Source organism: Bufo bufo, chromosome 3 (genome assembly GCF_905171765.1).
Source record: "Bufo bufo chromosome 3, aBufBuf1.1, whole genome shotgun sequence".
NCBI classification, from domain to species: domain Eukaryota; kingdom Metazoa; phylum Chordata; class Amphibia; order Anura; family Bufonidae; genus Bufo; species Bufo bufo.
In genome coordinates this window covers 305,935,116-305,951,999 of record NC_053391.1, presented here as the reverse complement: position 1 = coordinate 305,951,999, position 16,884 = coordinate 305,935,116, and the positions used below count along the sequence as shown (strand labels likewise).

The window sequence follows — 16,884 nt, the reverse complement described above, 5'->3', positions numbered from 1 at the left end:
AAAGTCATCCTCCTGATATTTATTTTACAGCAGATGCTCACACTGATGCATCAAATGACTGCCGAAGAGGAACAGCTTATACATCTTTCTGGCGACCCTGTAGCTGTTTGGGACCCACATGGACAAAGCCCCATGGAGCAGGATGTAGAGAATGAGGAGCTACCACTGGTGGAGGGGCAACAAGAGGAGGAGTTGTCACTTCTTTAGGAAAACTAGGCTGATGATGATGATGACGCTGACCATGATGACTAATCATCTCAGTGGGGGACTGAGCTGGAAAAAACTGGGTCCTTAAGCACACTGGCAAGAATGGCAAGCTGTATACCTGCTTGCTTACGTAATAACAGGTGTGTTCTTACCATTAAGCAGTCTGATTACTGGATAGACATGCTTTTAGACGCTCACTATCAAAGCAACTGTAACAGGAAACTGTTGCGGAAAGGGAGGTCAAATTGCTTTATTACCAGGATACACTGTGTGCACAGCTTGTCACAGCAGACGCCTGCTGGCTGTGTGTCTGGCTGGGAGACTCCTTTCCCTGCTCCACAGAGTCACCCACCACCTGCCATCTCCACTACCACAAGCAGCAGAAGCCGCAGCAGCCAGTTCAGTATCATCAACATGATGGAGAAATTTTTTCATGTTCCGTACCAGGCTGACACAAATCAGCAAACAGATACTGTATCTATCGCCTGAACATCTAGGTGCAGTCCTACCTGGACTCTGGCCTTTCTCTGTTGCATACTGTGTTCCCTGACCTTATGGAATCCTGAGTAGGAAGATTGAAACATTGGCCCAAACTGTCCCAGTATGTTCTCTTTGTACTGCACAGTCTGCAATGTCATCTAAGAAAGGGCTTTCAGTGTGACACCCAGATTTACAAGTTGTCCTCCACCAGTGCACAAAACATCACTTTTGTCAAAGGGAAGATTTTCATACACGTGCAGCTGAAGCCAATTAATAGATCTGCCCTTGCTGATGGTGTCCCATCATGTCACTGTCTGCCTGCCTACCATCATGTTCTGTACCAAATGGCTGCTGCTACTGCTACCGACACCACAGCTGCTAGTCTCTGCTGCTAATCCTTTCAGTGGGAGTTATGGAAACAGTTAAAGAAGTATTTTAGTTTTAATGTTGACATTTATTAATATATAGAGAAGAGGATGTTGAACAATTTTCTAATATATATCTGTTTAAAATTTTGCTCACAGACCGTTATTATATCAATGTAATAGCCTCTTCCTGAAGAAAAATAAAAATGGTGCGACCCATTTTGGTCCTGTAAAATGCATCCATAGGAGAGCTGGATAGGACTAAACATGGCATCAGTAACGTGAGCCGTCATGTGACCCTCACAAGTATCATGTGACCTGGTTGTCAGTTAACTGTTAGGGTATCTAACAGTAGTGTATTAGGGAGCAGAACATACACAGTATATACAGTATTACTACCTGCAGCAGTACCTCAACATTAAGTCTGTCAGTGTGTTTGTAGAAACAGATCTGCGTGTGGCATTTGTTTTTATTTGTTTTTTACACTAAACTTTATAAACAACGTGACATCACCTAGAGGTACAGTAGCCAGCCATGTAAAAACACACAGTAATGTAGTTACTGTAATAACCAAAATAATTACTACAACACTAATCCTATTTCCTTCTCACATGGATGCGTCCTGTGTGCTGACCCAGCACATGTATGTCATGTAACTCCACTGCTTACTGAATGTCAGAAATGAAAAGATGTGTAAAGTGTCATGATGTTTCAGTTAGGCCATGGATACATAAAACACGACATGGGGCTATACCAGTCTACTGCATATAGGGGTCAACCACCTGATATATGAAAGGTATGTATGCAGAATTTGAAAAAACATGTACAGTACAGACCAAAAGTTTGGACACACCTTCTTATTCAAAGAGTTTTCTTTATTTTCATGACTATGAAGGCATCAAAACTATGAATTAACACATGTGGAATTATATACATAACAAACAAGTGTGAAACAACTGAAAATATGTCATATTCTAGGTTCTTCAAAGTAGCCACCTTTTGCTTTGATTACTGCTTTGCACACTCTTGGCATTCTCTTGATGAGCTTCAAGAGGTAGTCCCCTGAAATGGTCTTCCAACAGTCTTGAAGGAGTTCCCAGAGATGCTTAGCACTTGTTGGCCCTTTTGCCTTCACTCTGCGGTCCAGCTCACCCCAAACCATCTCGATTGGGTTCAGGTCCGGTGACTGTGGAGGCCAGGTCATCTGGCGCAGCACCCCATCACTCTCCTTCATGGTCAAATAGCCCTTACTTTCAAAGTTTTCCCAATTTTTCGGCTGACTGACTGACCTTCATTTCTTAAAGTAATGAACGCCACTCGTTTTTCTTTACTTAGCTGCTTTTTTCTTGCCATAATACAAATTCTAACAGTCTATTCAGTAGGACTATCAGCTGTGTATCCACCTGACTTCTCCTCAACGCCACTGATGGTCCCAACCCCATTTATAAGGCAATAAATCCCACTTATTAAACCTGACAGGGCACACCTGTGAAGTGAAAACCATTTCAGGGGACTACCTCTTGAAGCTCATCAAGAGAATGCCAAGAGTCTGCAAAGCAGTAATCAAAGCAAAAGGTGGCTACTTTGAAGAACCTAGAATATGACATATTTTCAGTTGTTTCACACTTGTTTGTTATGTATATAATTCCACATGTGTTAATTCATAGTTTTGATGCCTTCAGTGTGAATCTACAATTTTCATAGTCATGAAAATAAAGAAAACTCTTTGAATGAGAAGGTGTGTCCAAACTTTTGGTCTGTACTGTATATAAGAAAATTGTACGATTTCCTATTATAAAAAAAAAACAAAAAAAACTGAAATACCCCCTTAAGTGCAATATTAGATTTGAATTGCATAATTTTATTGTTCTTTTTATACACTCTAAACACTATTCAGTTTTTAGCTTTGTCTTCACATTAAGTACTACTGCTAAAAGGGGTTTTCTCATGACAGACAATGGGGGCATATTGCTAGGATATGCCCCCATTGTCTTATAGGTGCGGGTCATACCGCTGGGACCCGCACCTATATTGAGAACAGAGCCTTGAAAGTGAAAGAGGGTGCACTGTGCATGCGCAGCCGTCCTCCATTCAATTTCTATGTGGCTGCCGAAAATAGTCAGGCGCTGGCTCGGCTATTTCCGTTGAGGCCATAGAAGTAAATGGAAATGGTGGCCGGTCATGCGCTCCCAGTCACTTCTGTAGGGAGCCGGCTTGGTGGTGGCCCAGTGGTGGGACCCGCACCTATAAGACAATGGGGGCATATCCTAGCGATATGCCCCCATTGTCTATGATGAGACAACCACTTTAACTATTCTGTAACTGGAAGCCAAGGTCCTTCTCTTGTTCTGTTATTCCCAGTTGTATTTTATAACAATGTGCATGCATTAATAATAATTATATAATATTTTACAGTCAAGCTTTTTTGAGCAGCCCATTTGATACACCCTTATATTAATTGAACCCTTTCTGCATGACCAAATTCATCAAAACATCTGGTAGGTTATAAAAGACTAGGCTGTACCAGTACAAAACGCTGCAATATGATCATTCCACATCAAGCTATGAGACTCGCCCAGTAGACTGTCATAGTTTTCTCCAGTACCATAACCAAATCATAAATGATAGCTCATTAATAAGAGGTTATAGCCTATTTATTTTAAATTTTTATTAAAATGTAAACATATTTGAATAATTATCATTAATAAAACTACAACTACTGTCTTTTTTGCCCATAGCAGCCAATCACAGTGCAGTATTCAGTGCTCTTTGAATATAAAAGCTATGCTCTGATTGGTGCTTTTAGACAGGTTTCATAAAACAATAAAAAAAAATAAAAAAAAGGTAAAATGTCTATTTCTGAATAAGAATTTTTAACCATTAGTCTAAAGTCAGCATATGGAATACTCACATGATGTGATGCCTGAAAAAGAAAGGAAAAGATAGAAATAATATTCATAATATTTCCACAGATAGCATGAATAACAAATTACCATACAATTAATCTTTAGATAATCCGTAAATTTATTAGGTATTAAAGTCAACCCCATGCTAAAAGTTCTGATATATATGCAGAACTGACATTCTTTTGCAAATATAGAACATAAGGTTTTCTGTAGTGACGACTTGTAGAAAGTCCCCATAGCTCTGTGTGCTTTTATTGTGTATAGAAACCGATTTGATACATATGCAAATTAACCTGAAATGAGTCAGAGCTTGAAAATATGACTTCTCTGGTCACACAAGTAAGATATGACTCTTTTATGTTAATTTGCATATGTATCAAATCTTTTTTTTTGCACAATAAAAGCACACAGAGCTATGGGGACTGGGTATTGCCGATGTGCTAGTGGCCATGTCCTCAGCTCTATACCCCAAATCCCGGTGACAGGTTCCCTTTAAGCACCAAGTCCCGCCCATAGTGAGGGCTCTTTTACGTGGGTGTCCAATCTGGGGTGGAGGGTTGGAGCTGGCTAATTTGCACAAACTCACTCCCACCTCACTCACTGAGCAGAAGCACCAGCGTCACTGGGTGCGGAGAAGTTGCCATGGGGATGACTGACACTTCCCTAGCAGGTTTGTTTATGTCGTGCCTAACTAAAGCCACATATGAGGAATCTCTTAGTTCAAGCTAAAAATACTTATTAGTCTGCATTGCTTATAATATACAGACAAACGATTACTGTATATACAAGGGGAGGCTGGTGTTAGCCACCGATCTACAAAGGCAAAAAAATTATGAAGAAATATATATATATATGGGTGACACGCTAGGGGTCATTTAAGGGCGACATAGAGATGCCGCCAGCAGATCCCCTCAAGGACTGTCACCCACATATAATAAAGAGAGAGATTATCATGTAGGATGAACATCTGAAATCAGACACCAGTTTAAACTCGCGGTATGATTATTGCTTAAAAGAGCAAAAATAAAACATCTCATATTATCTGATTATAAGAAAGGCTTAAATGAAAGCACTTCATTCAGACCATCAGGGGTAACACTCTTCATTTTAAATATCCATTTCGATTCTGCTCTGAGGATAGCACCATCCCAGTCACCCCCACGCGGGTTCTGGGGTATATACTGAATCCGCATAAAGCAAATGGAGGATGTGTTCCCATTATGTACCTCATTTATATGTCAAGCTACACTTGTGCCCTTATTGTTCAGAATGTCATTAAAATGATCCCTAATTCTGCGTCTAAGCTCTCCTTTCGGTTTGCCTATGTAATCCAGTGGGCACGTGCATTAAGCAAGATAGATCACCCCACTTGTCTGGCAGTTGATGAAGCCTCTGTCATATTCATGACCTGTAAATGCCAATCTAAATCTTTTCGTGATCATAACTTGATCATAGGCAACACATTTGCCGCATCGGAATATCCCCCTTGGTCTCCATGATAAGCATGTGTCAGATTGTAGTGGGGGTTGGTAGTGGTTATTGACTAACCTATCCCTCAGGCTCCACCTGTCACCGCCAGTTCTGTGAGAAGGTCTGGCAGACGTTCTTCTCTACCTCTTGTATGATGTTCTTTGTTTTGGTTTCACTTTTTCATCTCCTTTCCTTCTGCCAGGTGTCACTTATTTCGACTAATCGTCTTCCTTTATATTCCCTCCCATACTGCCTCACTTTGCGGTTTATACTACTTCCTGGATGAAGTGTTCACTGCTGGAGGCTGCTTCTGCTGTTTGTTCAGATAAGTCTTTTACTTTATTGTGTTTCCTTGCTGGCTTGATTCTAGGTGACCCTGACTCTGTCCGTATTAAGTGCAGGGAGCCGGTGGTCGTGTCCCCTCACTATTATAGGGTTTTCAGGTGTCACACAGTCTTAGGTACGTGGGCATGCAATCGTCTACCATACAGACCCTTGCATGTGCATAGCAGTCAGGGAGAGCTCTTAGGGTTTTATAGGGCTTACCTATAAGCTCCTTAGTTTGGGATCAAGCCAGTCGCTCATTTATTTATATGTTCCAGCTATCTGCTAACTTCATCCGTGACATTATAAACCGCCATAACCGTCTTAAGCATGGATCCGGTTTCAGCCTTGATTGACCGCATGCAAGGTCTTTCACTGGAGGTAGCAGATCTCCATAAAACTGTGTCTCAGTTTCAGGTGACTGGTTCTGCTGGCGTCCATGGAGTTTGTTCCGAGCCAAAGATCTCGCTCCCGGATACGTTCTCCAGGGGTAGTGAGAATTTTGTTCGCTTTAGAGAGGCTTGCAAACTCCATTTTCGCCTACTTCCCCATTCCTCTAGTGATGAGGAGCAGAGGGTGGGTATCATCATCTCGTTGCTCAGGGATAACGCTCAGTCTTGGGCCTTTTCGCTGCCGGTGGGGGCACGGCCCCTCCGATCGGTGGATGAATTTTTTGTAGCCCTGGGGCAGATATATGATGACCCGGATCGTATTGCTCTGGCTGAATCTAAACTGCATCTTTTATGCCAGGGTAAACAGTCCGCAGAGATATATTGTTCTGAATTTCGGAGATGGGCAGCTGATACTGGTTGGATTGATGCTGCACTCCGAAATCAATTTTGCCATGGGATTTCGGAAAGATTGAAAGATGCATTTGCTTTTCATGAGAGACCAGCCTCGTTAGAGTCTGCCATGTCTCTAGCTGTTCGTATTGACAGGCGTCTTAGAGAGAGAGAGGAGACTACTCCTTCCTGTCATATTCAGCCCAAGGACAGTGGGGGTGTCTCATTCAGTGCACAGGGGTCTCAGTCTGTCTCAATCCCCTCTGAGGAGGAGGCCATGCAGCTGGGTTTGCTTGCCTCTGATAGTAGAGGATTCAGCTCTCAGAGGAGGGTTTGTTTCTGTTGTGGGGGTATAAATCATTTGGCTAATGTTTGGCCCTCTAGGAGATTCATGGAGTTTTCTGAGGGTAATAAAAACAAAACAAAACAAAAAAAACTCTAAAAACTTTCCATTTGCTACTATTGGCAAGGTTGATGCGGAAATTGAAGGTTTGCCGTTTGCTTGTAGTTCCCGTTTTCTCCATCCTGCCAGGGTGGCGCTAGACAGCAAGAACATTGTTTGCGAGATTTTTATAGATAGTGGAACAGCTGTCAATCTCATTGATAATCAATTTGCAATAACGCATGGTTTCCAGGTATGCACTTTGGAAAAGGATATACCTGTTTTTGCTATCGATTCCGCTCCACTCCATAGTTCACAATATCCGTTTGACTGTGGGTGACGCTCATGATGAGGATATGTCATGTTTCGTCTTAAGCGGATTACCTACTCCTCTAGTGTTGGGGCTACCCTGGCTCACTAAACATAACCCCACCATTGATTGGCAAGCAAGGCAAATAAATGGTTGGAGTGAGTTTTGCAGAGAAAATTGCCTCACGGCGTCTATTTCAGAGGTTTCTACCAAGACTGTGCCATCTTTTCTCTCAGAATTTTCAGATGTGTTTTCCGAGAGTTGCCCCCTCACCGGGAGTACGACTGCCCTATTAATCTCATCCCAGGCGCCAAGATGCCAAAATCACGACTATACAATCTCTCCCAACCTGAAAGAGTCGCTATGCGTACTTATATCTCTGAGAGCCTGAGAAAGGGACACATCCGATCCTCGAAGTCACCTGTTGTCGCTGTTTATTTATTTTTGTTAAGAAAAAAGATGGTTCTTTAAGACCTTGTCTGGATTTCAGGGAGCTGAACCGTATCACTATTCGTGACCCATATCCGCTTCCTCTGATCCCGGACCTGTTTAACCAGATTTTTTCTAAGTTGGATTTAAGAGGGGCATACAACCTAGTCAGGGTCAGGGAAGGGGACGAATGGAAGACGGCCTTCAATACCCCTGAGGGTCATTTCGAGAATTTGGTTATGCCCTTTGGTTTGATGAATGCTCCGGCCGTCTTCCAACATTTTGTGAACAGCATTTTTTATCATTTAATGGGGAAATTTGTACTGGTGTATCTAGATGACATTTAGATTTTTTCTCCTGATTTCAAGACTCATCGGGACCACCTATGTCAGGTCTTGCTGATTCTGCGGGAGAATAAATTATACGCTAAACTGGAAAAATGTGTGTTTGCGGTTCCGGAGATTCAATTTATTGGTTTTCTTCTCTCCGCTTCTGGTTTTCGGATGGACCCTGAGAAGGTCCGCGCTGTTCTTGATTGGGAGCTTCCTGAGAATCAGAAGGCGCTGATGCGGTTTTTGGGTTTTGCCAATTATTACAGAAAGTTCATTTTAAATTATTCCTCTGTTGTTAAGCCACTCACTGATATGACTAAAAAGGGGGTGGATTTTTCCTCGTGGTCGGTAGATGCGCTTAAAGCCTTTTCTAGTATTAAAAAGAGTTTTGCTTCCGCTCCCATTTTGGTACAAACTGATGTCTCTCTACCTTTTATTGTTGAGGTGGACGCTTCTGAGGTGGGTACGAGTGCGGTCTTATCTCAGGGTCCCTCTCCTGCCAAATGGCGACCGTGTGCCCTTTTCTCAAGGAAACTATCCTCTGCAGAGAGAAATTACGATGTGGGAGATAGGGAGTTGTTGGCCATCAAATTAGGTTTTGAGGAATGGCGCCATTGGTTAGAGGGAGCCTGACACCCTATTACCGTGTTTACAGACCATAAGAATCTGGCCTACTTGGAATCGGCCAAGCGTCTGAACCTGAGACAGGCCAGATGGTCTTTGTTCTTTTCTAGGTTTAATTTTGTTGTTACATTCCGCCCTGGGGTTAAAAATGTGAAGGCGGATGCCCTGTCACGTTGTTTTCTAAGAGGGGGGAACTTGGAAGACCCGGGTCCCATTTTGGCTGAAGGGGTGATCGTCTCTGCTCTTTATCCTGATTTGGAGGCAGAGGTTCAGGCAGCCCAGGCAGAGGCTCCTGATCTTTGTCCTCCTGGGAGGTTGTTTGTACCTCTCGCTTTACGACACAAGGTTTTTAAGGAGCACCACGATACTGTCCTTGCTGGGCACCCGGGGAGTAGAGCCACAGTGGATCTCATTGCTCGGAGATTCTGGTGGCCGGCTCTTCGTAAGACGATTGAGGGTTTTGTGGCAGCCTGCGAGACCTGCGCTCGTGCCAAGGTCCTTCATTTACAGCCATCGGGTTCTCTCCTCCCGTTACCCATTCCTTCCAGTCCTTGGACGCATCTGCCTCGTTCCTCGGGGAAGACTGTGATTCTGGCACATTATATTACCTTTCCTGGGTTACCCAATGCTAAGACGCTGGCGCAAGCGTTTGTTGATCATATTGTTAAATTGCATGGCATTCCTTCAGACATCGTTTCTGATAGGGGCATGCAATTAGTTTCCAGATTCTGGAAGGCCTTCTGTTCTTGCTTTGGGGTTCGGTTGTCGTTCTCTTCTGCTTTTCACCCGCAGTCGAATGGTCAGACCGAACGCGTCAATCAGAATCTGGAGACATATCTGCGCTGTTTTGTGGCGGAGAATCAGGAGGATTGGTATTCTTTTTTGTCCCTTGCTGAGTTTGCTTTAAATAACCGTCGCCAGGAGTCTTCTGATAAGTCACCATTTTTTGGTGCATATGAGTTTCATCCGCAGTTTGGGACATTCTCTGGAGAGGGGTCTTCTGGTTTACCTGATGAGGACAGATTTTCCTCGTCTTTGTCATTTATTTGGCAAAAGATTCAGGGTAATCTGAAGAGGATGAGTGAGTGATATAAGCGTGTGGCGGATAAGAGACGTGTGCCTGGTCCGGACCTGAATGTTGGTGATCTGGTGTGGTTGTCTACAAAGAATATCAAACTGAAGGTTCCCTCCTGGAAGTTGGGTCCTAAGTTTATTGGGCCTTACAAGATCTTGTCCGTCATCAATCCCGTTGCCTTCCGTCTTGATCTTCCTCAGACTTGGAAGATCCATAATGTTTTTCACAAGACCCTATTATAACCTTATGTCCAACCCACTGTACCCTCCTCTTTGCCTCCTCCTCCGATTATTGTTGATGGTAATCTTGAATTTCAGGTCTCTAGGATTGTGGATTCTCGCATTATCCGCAGTTCTCTTCAGTACCTCGGTCATTGGGAGGGTTATGGTCCTGAGGAGAGGATGTGGGTCCCAGTGACGGACATTAAGGCCACTTGTCTCATCGGGGCTTTCCATAGGTCTCATCCTGAGAAGCTGGGCTCTGAGTGTCCGGAGTCCACCCGTAGAGGGAGGGGTACTGTCACCGCCAGTTCTGTGAGAAGGTCTGGCAGACGTTCTTCTCTACCTCTTGTATGATGTTCTTTGTTTTGGTTTCACTTTCTCATCTCCTTTCCTTCTGCCAGGTGTCACTTATTTCGACTAATCGTCTTCCTTTATATTCCCTCCCATACTGCCTCACTTTGCGGTTTATACTACTTCCTGGAGGAAGTGTTCACTGCTGAAGGCTGCTTCTGCTGTTTGTTCAGATAAGTAATGAGGGAAAGTTCAGATATGGCATTTATTGGACAACCAGGGATGAACTAAGGATCAAAAGTCTAAGGCCTCTTGCACACGACTGTGTGCCCCATGTGACTGTATTGCATTCCGCATTATGGATGCTGACCCATTCACTTGAATGGGTCCGCAAATCCGGAGATGCAGAACGGAAGCGTGGAACTGAACCCTACGGAAGCACTACAGAATGCTTTCGTGGTGTTCCATTCCGTGATTCCGTTCTGCAAAAATATAGAACTTGTCTTATCTTTTTGTGGGACAGACAGATCGCGGACCCCATGCGGAATCCCCGCTGTCGGTGCCAGTACATTTTGGACCGTAATTTACGGTCCGCAGCACGGGCACGGCCAGTACACATGCGTGTGCAAGAGGCCTAAATTTCAACATAATCAGAAATAAAACACTAATAATACTAGATGCTAAAATAATGTTATTAAATTGTCAAACCCCAAAACCAATTTTAGTTCCGGCCAGGATAATATTTAACATAAAGATAAAAAAAGCTCTCAACTATTTGTCGCCACTCCATTGCAGCACTGAAGCTCCTGTGCCTGCTCCTTGCAATCACTGGTGTCACATGGTCATGTGCACCATTATATTCATTCACTGGCCAAAGTGAATCGAAGTCCCTAAGTGGCACATGACTGCTGAGCCTCTGAAGTCACTGCAGAGGCCAGTGAATGTGACAATGGATGGAACGTTACACTTATGGTCCACTGGGGACTGGAAGAGGACAGGATCTCAGTGCTGGAACTCATTGGCAGTGAATCGGTGAGTTCCATTTTTACTTCTGTTAAACACTATTCCATCCCTCACTAAAATAGGTTTTGTGGTTGGACAGCCTATTTAAACTTCTCCTTTAACAACAGCTACAATTGAAAAAAATAGGACAGTTGAATTTGGATCATTCACATCACCAATCAGTTATAGGTTATCTCTCTTAGCTCTCTTCTTGGAAGAGAGTTAGTCTGCATAAACTGTTTCCTATACACCTTCCTACACCAGCTCTGGCACTCTCCACAGGATGAAACAGTACCCATGAGATCTGCTATACTGTATATCTTTAAATTCTATGGTAAGAGTAGTCAAATTGTTTGATCTACTGGAGCAAGCCCTACCTAAGTGGGACTGTTAGTAAATATTACTTAATGTTCAAGAGACCAAAATTAAATATTTAGATACATAATGTACTTACTTTGTGAAAGACATGCATTGAAACTGATAGCCAGTGCAAAGGCTCCCAGCAAGAAGCGAATTGTGCCCATGCTCTTTGCCATCCCTGTATTAAAAGAATTGCAGATGTGTTTTATTTTGAAATGTTTTATTTATTATTATTTATCTTACTTATATAGCACTTAGGCTACTTTCACACTAGCGTTTTTGCTGGATCCGGCAGGGTTCAGCAAAAACGCTTCCGTTACTGATAATACAACCATCTGCATCCATTCTGAATGGATCCGTTTGTATTATCTTCAACATAGCCAAGATGGATCCGTCATGAACTCCATTGAAAGTCAATAGGGGACGGATCCTTTTTCTATTGTGTTAGATTGTGTCAGAGCTCCGCATCCCAGGACGGAAAGCAAACCGCAGCATGCTGCGGTTTGCTCTCCACTATGAGAACGGAACGCAATTTATTTTTGGAGCATTCCGTTCTGTTCAGTTGCATTTTGTCCCCATTGACAATAAATGGGGACAAAACTGAAGCGTTTTTTTTCCGGTATTGAGACCCTATGACGGATCTCAATACCGGAAAGTATTAACGCTAGTGTAAAAGTAGCCTAACATATTATGCAGCACAGACAGTCATCACTCACTTAGCAGGGTTAATAATCATAATTCCCTATAGTATGTCTTTTAAGTGTGGTAGGAAACTGAAGTACCTGGAAGAAACCTATGCAGACATGTGGAGAATATACAAACTCCATTAAGATGTTGTCCTCGGTCAGATCCTAAGCCAGGACCCCAGCATTGCAAGTGCAGTAAGCCCTTGAGGAGCCGAAGCAGTGGTAGTGACTCTTGGTGTGACACAGTTTATCACACTGGCTTCCTCCAGTGGATGGAGGACAAACTCTTTCTTCCCTTTGGGTATTCCCTGTCACTGAGGTTTCTGCATACACATGCCCCCAATACCTGTTTTTCATGTCTGTGCTTTCTCTCCCCCTGTGTGGGCATCAGACTATCCTGGCAGGTCTGTTTATTTTCAGAGCTTCCTGTTTAGCCTGGCTGCTCTGCAGAGTGTCACAGGCTGACCCTGCCCCCACACTGTTCAGTCTGCAGTAACCACGCCATCTTACTACTCCCATACATGAATCCTGCTAGTTTATTGTTTGTCCTTTGCTGTATTATGTCAGTAACAATCCACAGACCCTTCCCTCACCATCCCTAGAGTGCAATAAACTGCTTGAATAAGCAAGTACATTAAAATACATAAGCGATCAATACAGTTTGCTGTGCTTCTGTATATACAGTACAGACCAAAAGTTTGGACACACCTTCTCATTCAAAGAGTTTTCTTTATTTTCATGACTATGAAGGCATCAAAACTATGAATTAACACATGTGGAATTATATACATAACAAACAAGTGTGAAACAACTGAAAATATGTCATATTCTACGTTCTTCAAAGTAGCCACCTTTTGCTTTGATTACTGCTTTGCACACTCTTGGCTTTCTCTTGATGAGCTTCAAGAGGTAGTCCCCTGAAATGGTCTTCCAACAGTCTTGAAGGAGTTCCCAGAGATGCTTAGCACTTGTTGGCTCTTTTGCCTTCACTCTGCGGTCCAGCTCACCCCAAACCATCTCGATTGGGTTCAGGTCCGGTGACTGTGGAGGCCAGGTCATCTGGCGCAGCACCCCATCACTCTCCTTCATGGTCAAATAGCCCTTACTTTCAAAGTTTTCCCAATTTTTCGGCTGACTGACTGACCTTCATTTCTTAAAGTAATGATGGCTACTCGTTTTTCTTTACTTAGCTGCTTTTTTCTTGCCATAATACAAATTCTAACAGTCTATTCAGTAGGACTATCAGCTGTATATCCACCTGACTTCTCCTCAACGCAACTGATGGTCCCAACCCCATTTATAAGGTAAGAAATCCCACTTATTAAACCTGACAAAGCACACCTATGAAGTGAAAACCATTTCAGGGGACTACCTCTTGAAGTTCATCAAGAGAATGCCAAGAGTGTGCAAAGCAGTAATCAAAGCAAAAGGTGGCTACTTTGAAGAACCTAGAATATGACGTATTTTCAGTTGTTTCATACTTGTTTGTTATGTATATAATTCCACATGTGTTAATTCATAGTTTTGATGCCTTCATAGTCATGAAAATAAAGAAAACTCTTTGAATGAGAAGGTGTGTCCAAACTTTTGGTCTGTACTGTAAGTCTATAATCTGTGATACAGTCTAATGTTCCTTTATCAAATATTTTCATGTTTGATATTGTCTGCTGAAATGTGTATCTAAGCCCTCATACACATAGACAGAATACAGAATAGGACATCTATCTTTTGCTAAACTGACACGCGTATGCGGAAAGCAAATGGACGTCATCCGTGTGGTTTCCACATCCATATGTCTGTTCAACAAAAGATACATTTCCTATTTGAATCCGTAAAATGAGGACCGCAAACCCATTGTCAATGGGCAGACAAAAAAATGCAGGTCTCAAATGGAAGCTATTGTATCGACATTGTATAAATTAAAGTGTATATATATATATATATATAAAGTATTCACCCCCTTGACTTTTTTCGTATTTCGGTGCCTCACAACCTGGAATTAACATGGATTGTTTGAGGATTTGCATCATTTAATTTACAGAACATGCCCACAACTTTGAAGATATTTGTTTTTTTAATTGTGAAGCAAACAACAAATAGGACAAAATAACTGAAAAATTCAATGTGCATAAATATTCACCCCCCTAAAGTCAATACTTTGTAGAGCCACCTTTTGCTCAATCACAGCTCCAAGTTGCTTTGGATAAGTCTCTATGAGCTTGCCACATCTTACCACTGGGATTTTTGCCCATTCCTCCTTGCAAAACTGCTCCAGCTCCTTCAAATTGGATGGTTTGCGCTTGTGAACAGCAATCTTTAAGTCTGACCACACATTTTCTTTTGGATTGAGATCTGGGCTTTGACTAGGTTATTCCAACACATTTACATGTTTCCCCTTAAACCACTCAAGTGTTGCTTAGCAGTGTGTTTGGGGGTCATTGTCCTGCTGGAAGGTTAACCTCCGTTCTAGCCTCAAATCACGCACAGAGTGGTACAGGTTTTGCTCAAGAATATCCCTGTATTTAGCACCATCCATCTTTCCCTCAACTCTGACCAGTTTCCCAGTCCCAGCTGCTGAGAAACATCCCCACAGTATGATGCTTCCACCACCATGTTTCACTGTGGGGATGGTGTTCTTTGGGTGATGTGATGTGTTGGGATTGCGCCAAACATAGCATTTTCTTTAATGGCCGCAAAGTTCAATTTTAGTCTCATCAGACCAGAGCACCTTCCTCCATACATTTTAGGAGTCTCCCACATGCCTTTTTGCAAACTCACAACGTGCCTTTTTGTTTTTAGCTGAAAGCAATGGCTTTCTTCTGGCCACTCTGCCATGAAGTCCAATTCTATGGAGTGTACGGCTTATTGTCGTCCTATGTACAGATACTCCAGTCTCTGCTGTGGAACTCTGCAGCTCCTCCAGGGTTCCCTTAGGTCTCTGTGCTGCCTCTCTGATTAATTCCCTCCTTGCCTGGTCGGTGAGTTTTGGTGGGCAGCTGTCTTTTGGCAGGTTTGCTGTTGTGCCATGTTCTTTCCATTTGGTTATGATAGATTTGATGGTGCTCCTGGGGATCATCAAAAATTTGGATATTTTTTTATAACCTAACCCTGACTTATACTTCTCAACAACATTGTCCCTTACTTGTTTGGAGAGTTCCTTGGTCTTCATGGCAGTGTTTGGTTAGTGATGCCTCTTGCTTAGGTGTTTCAGCCTCTGGGGACTTTCAAAAAAGGTGTGTATATGTAATGACAGATCATGTGACACTTAGATTGCACACAGGTGGACAATATTTCACCAATTATGTGACTTCTGAAGGTAATTGGTTGCACAAGAGCTTTTTATGGGCTTCCTTTCAAAGGGGGTGAATACACACGCACATGCCAATTTCAATTTCTGAACAATAGTTTTATTTATATATTTTTCTTATTTCACTTCACCAACTTAGACTATTGTGTTGTGATCCATCACATAAAATTCAGATTATTAAAACATTAAATTTAAAGGGGTTATCCCATCCTAGACAATGGGGGCATATCGCTAGGATATGCCCCCATTGTCTGATAGGTGCGGGTCCCACCTCTGGGACCTGCACCTACAAGGAGAACGGAGCGGAGAAAGTTGGAGAGGGCGCACTGCGCATGCGCAGCTGCCCCCAAATTCATTTCTATGGAGCCGCCAAAAATAGCCAAGAGCTGGCTCGGCTATTTCCGTCGGCCCCATAGAAATTAATGGTAGCGGTGGCCACGTATGCGTGGTGTGCTCCTATTCACTTCAATGCGAGAGGCGGGGAGCTGCGCCTGGTGGTTGACGGACCCTGGAAAACCTCCAGTCACAACTCTCCCCGGCTCCATTCTCCTTGTAGGTGTGGGTCCCAGAGGTGGGACCCGCACCTATCAGACAAAAGGGGCATATCCTAGCGATATGCCCCCATTGTCTAAATTGGGATAACCCCTTTAAGGCTGTAGTGTAACAAAATACGAAAAAAGTCAAGGGGGGTGAATACTTTTGCAAGGCACTGTATATATGCGTTTTATAACAGTATTCTAACAAAGTGTTATGCGAATCGACTTCAGATGTTACATCTGAAGTCGATTTTCTCGTCCCTAATCACCGCCAGGTCCAGAAACATCCTATTAAAATATAAGAATAACTATCCCATATGACAGATAGCGTAACAGAAATCAAAATGGCTAATTCCAGGGGCGGACTGACCATTCGGGCACTCGGGCATGGACTGAGGGCCCGAGGCCGCTAGGGGGCCCAGTCAGGCCCCGCTGGCCATTGTCTCCGCTCCGCCGGCTGTGTGTGTGTCCCGATCGTATCCTTCACTATGCGAGCATACCATAACGCAATTCTATTACGGAATGCATAGCAGAATGCCTTTAGAGGTATTCCGTTATTCATTCCATCATAATAGAAGTCTATGGCCTGCATAGCGGATCTGTCCACTTTCCGTTATGCTGGAGTCCTCTCCTGCATAACGGAAACCGGACAGATCTATTATGTAGGCCATAGACTTCTATTATGATGGAATGAATAACGGAATGCCTCTAAAGGCATTCAGTTATGCATTCCCTCATGGAATTGCGTTATGGTCCGTAACGCAATTCACATTATACCACAACCCGAACCGAAAA

The 16,884-nt window shown here is 43.1% G+C and overlaps 1 long non-coding RNA gene across 1 annotated transcript; it reads left to right on the top strand.

The window, feature by feature from the left end:
• Positions 1 to 3,100: 3,100 nt before the first annotated feature.
• LOC120993383 lies at positions 3,101 to 16,004 on the top strand. Its single transcript, XR_005777241.1, has 3 exons — positions 3,101 to 3,170; positions 8,873 to 8,878; positions 15,938 to 16,004. It is a non-coding gene; the product is annotated as an uncharacterized LOC120993383 (long non-coding RNA).
• Positions 16,005 to 16,884: the final 880 nt, after the last annotated feature.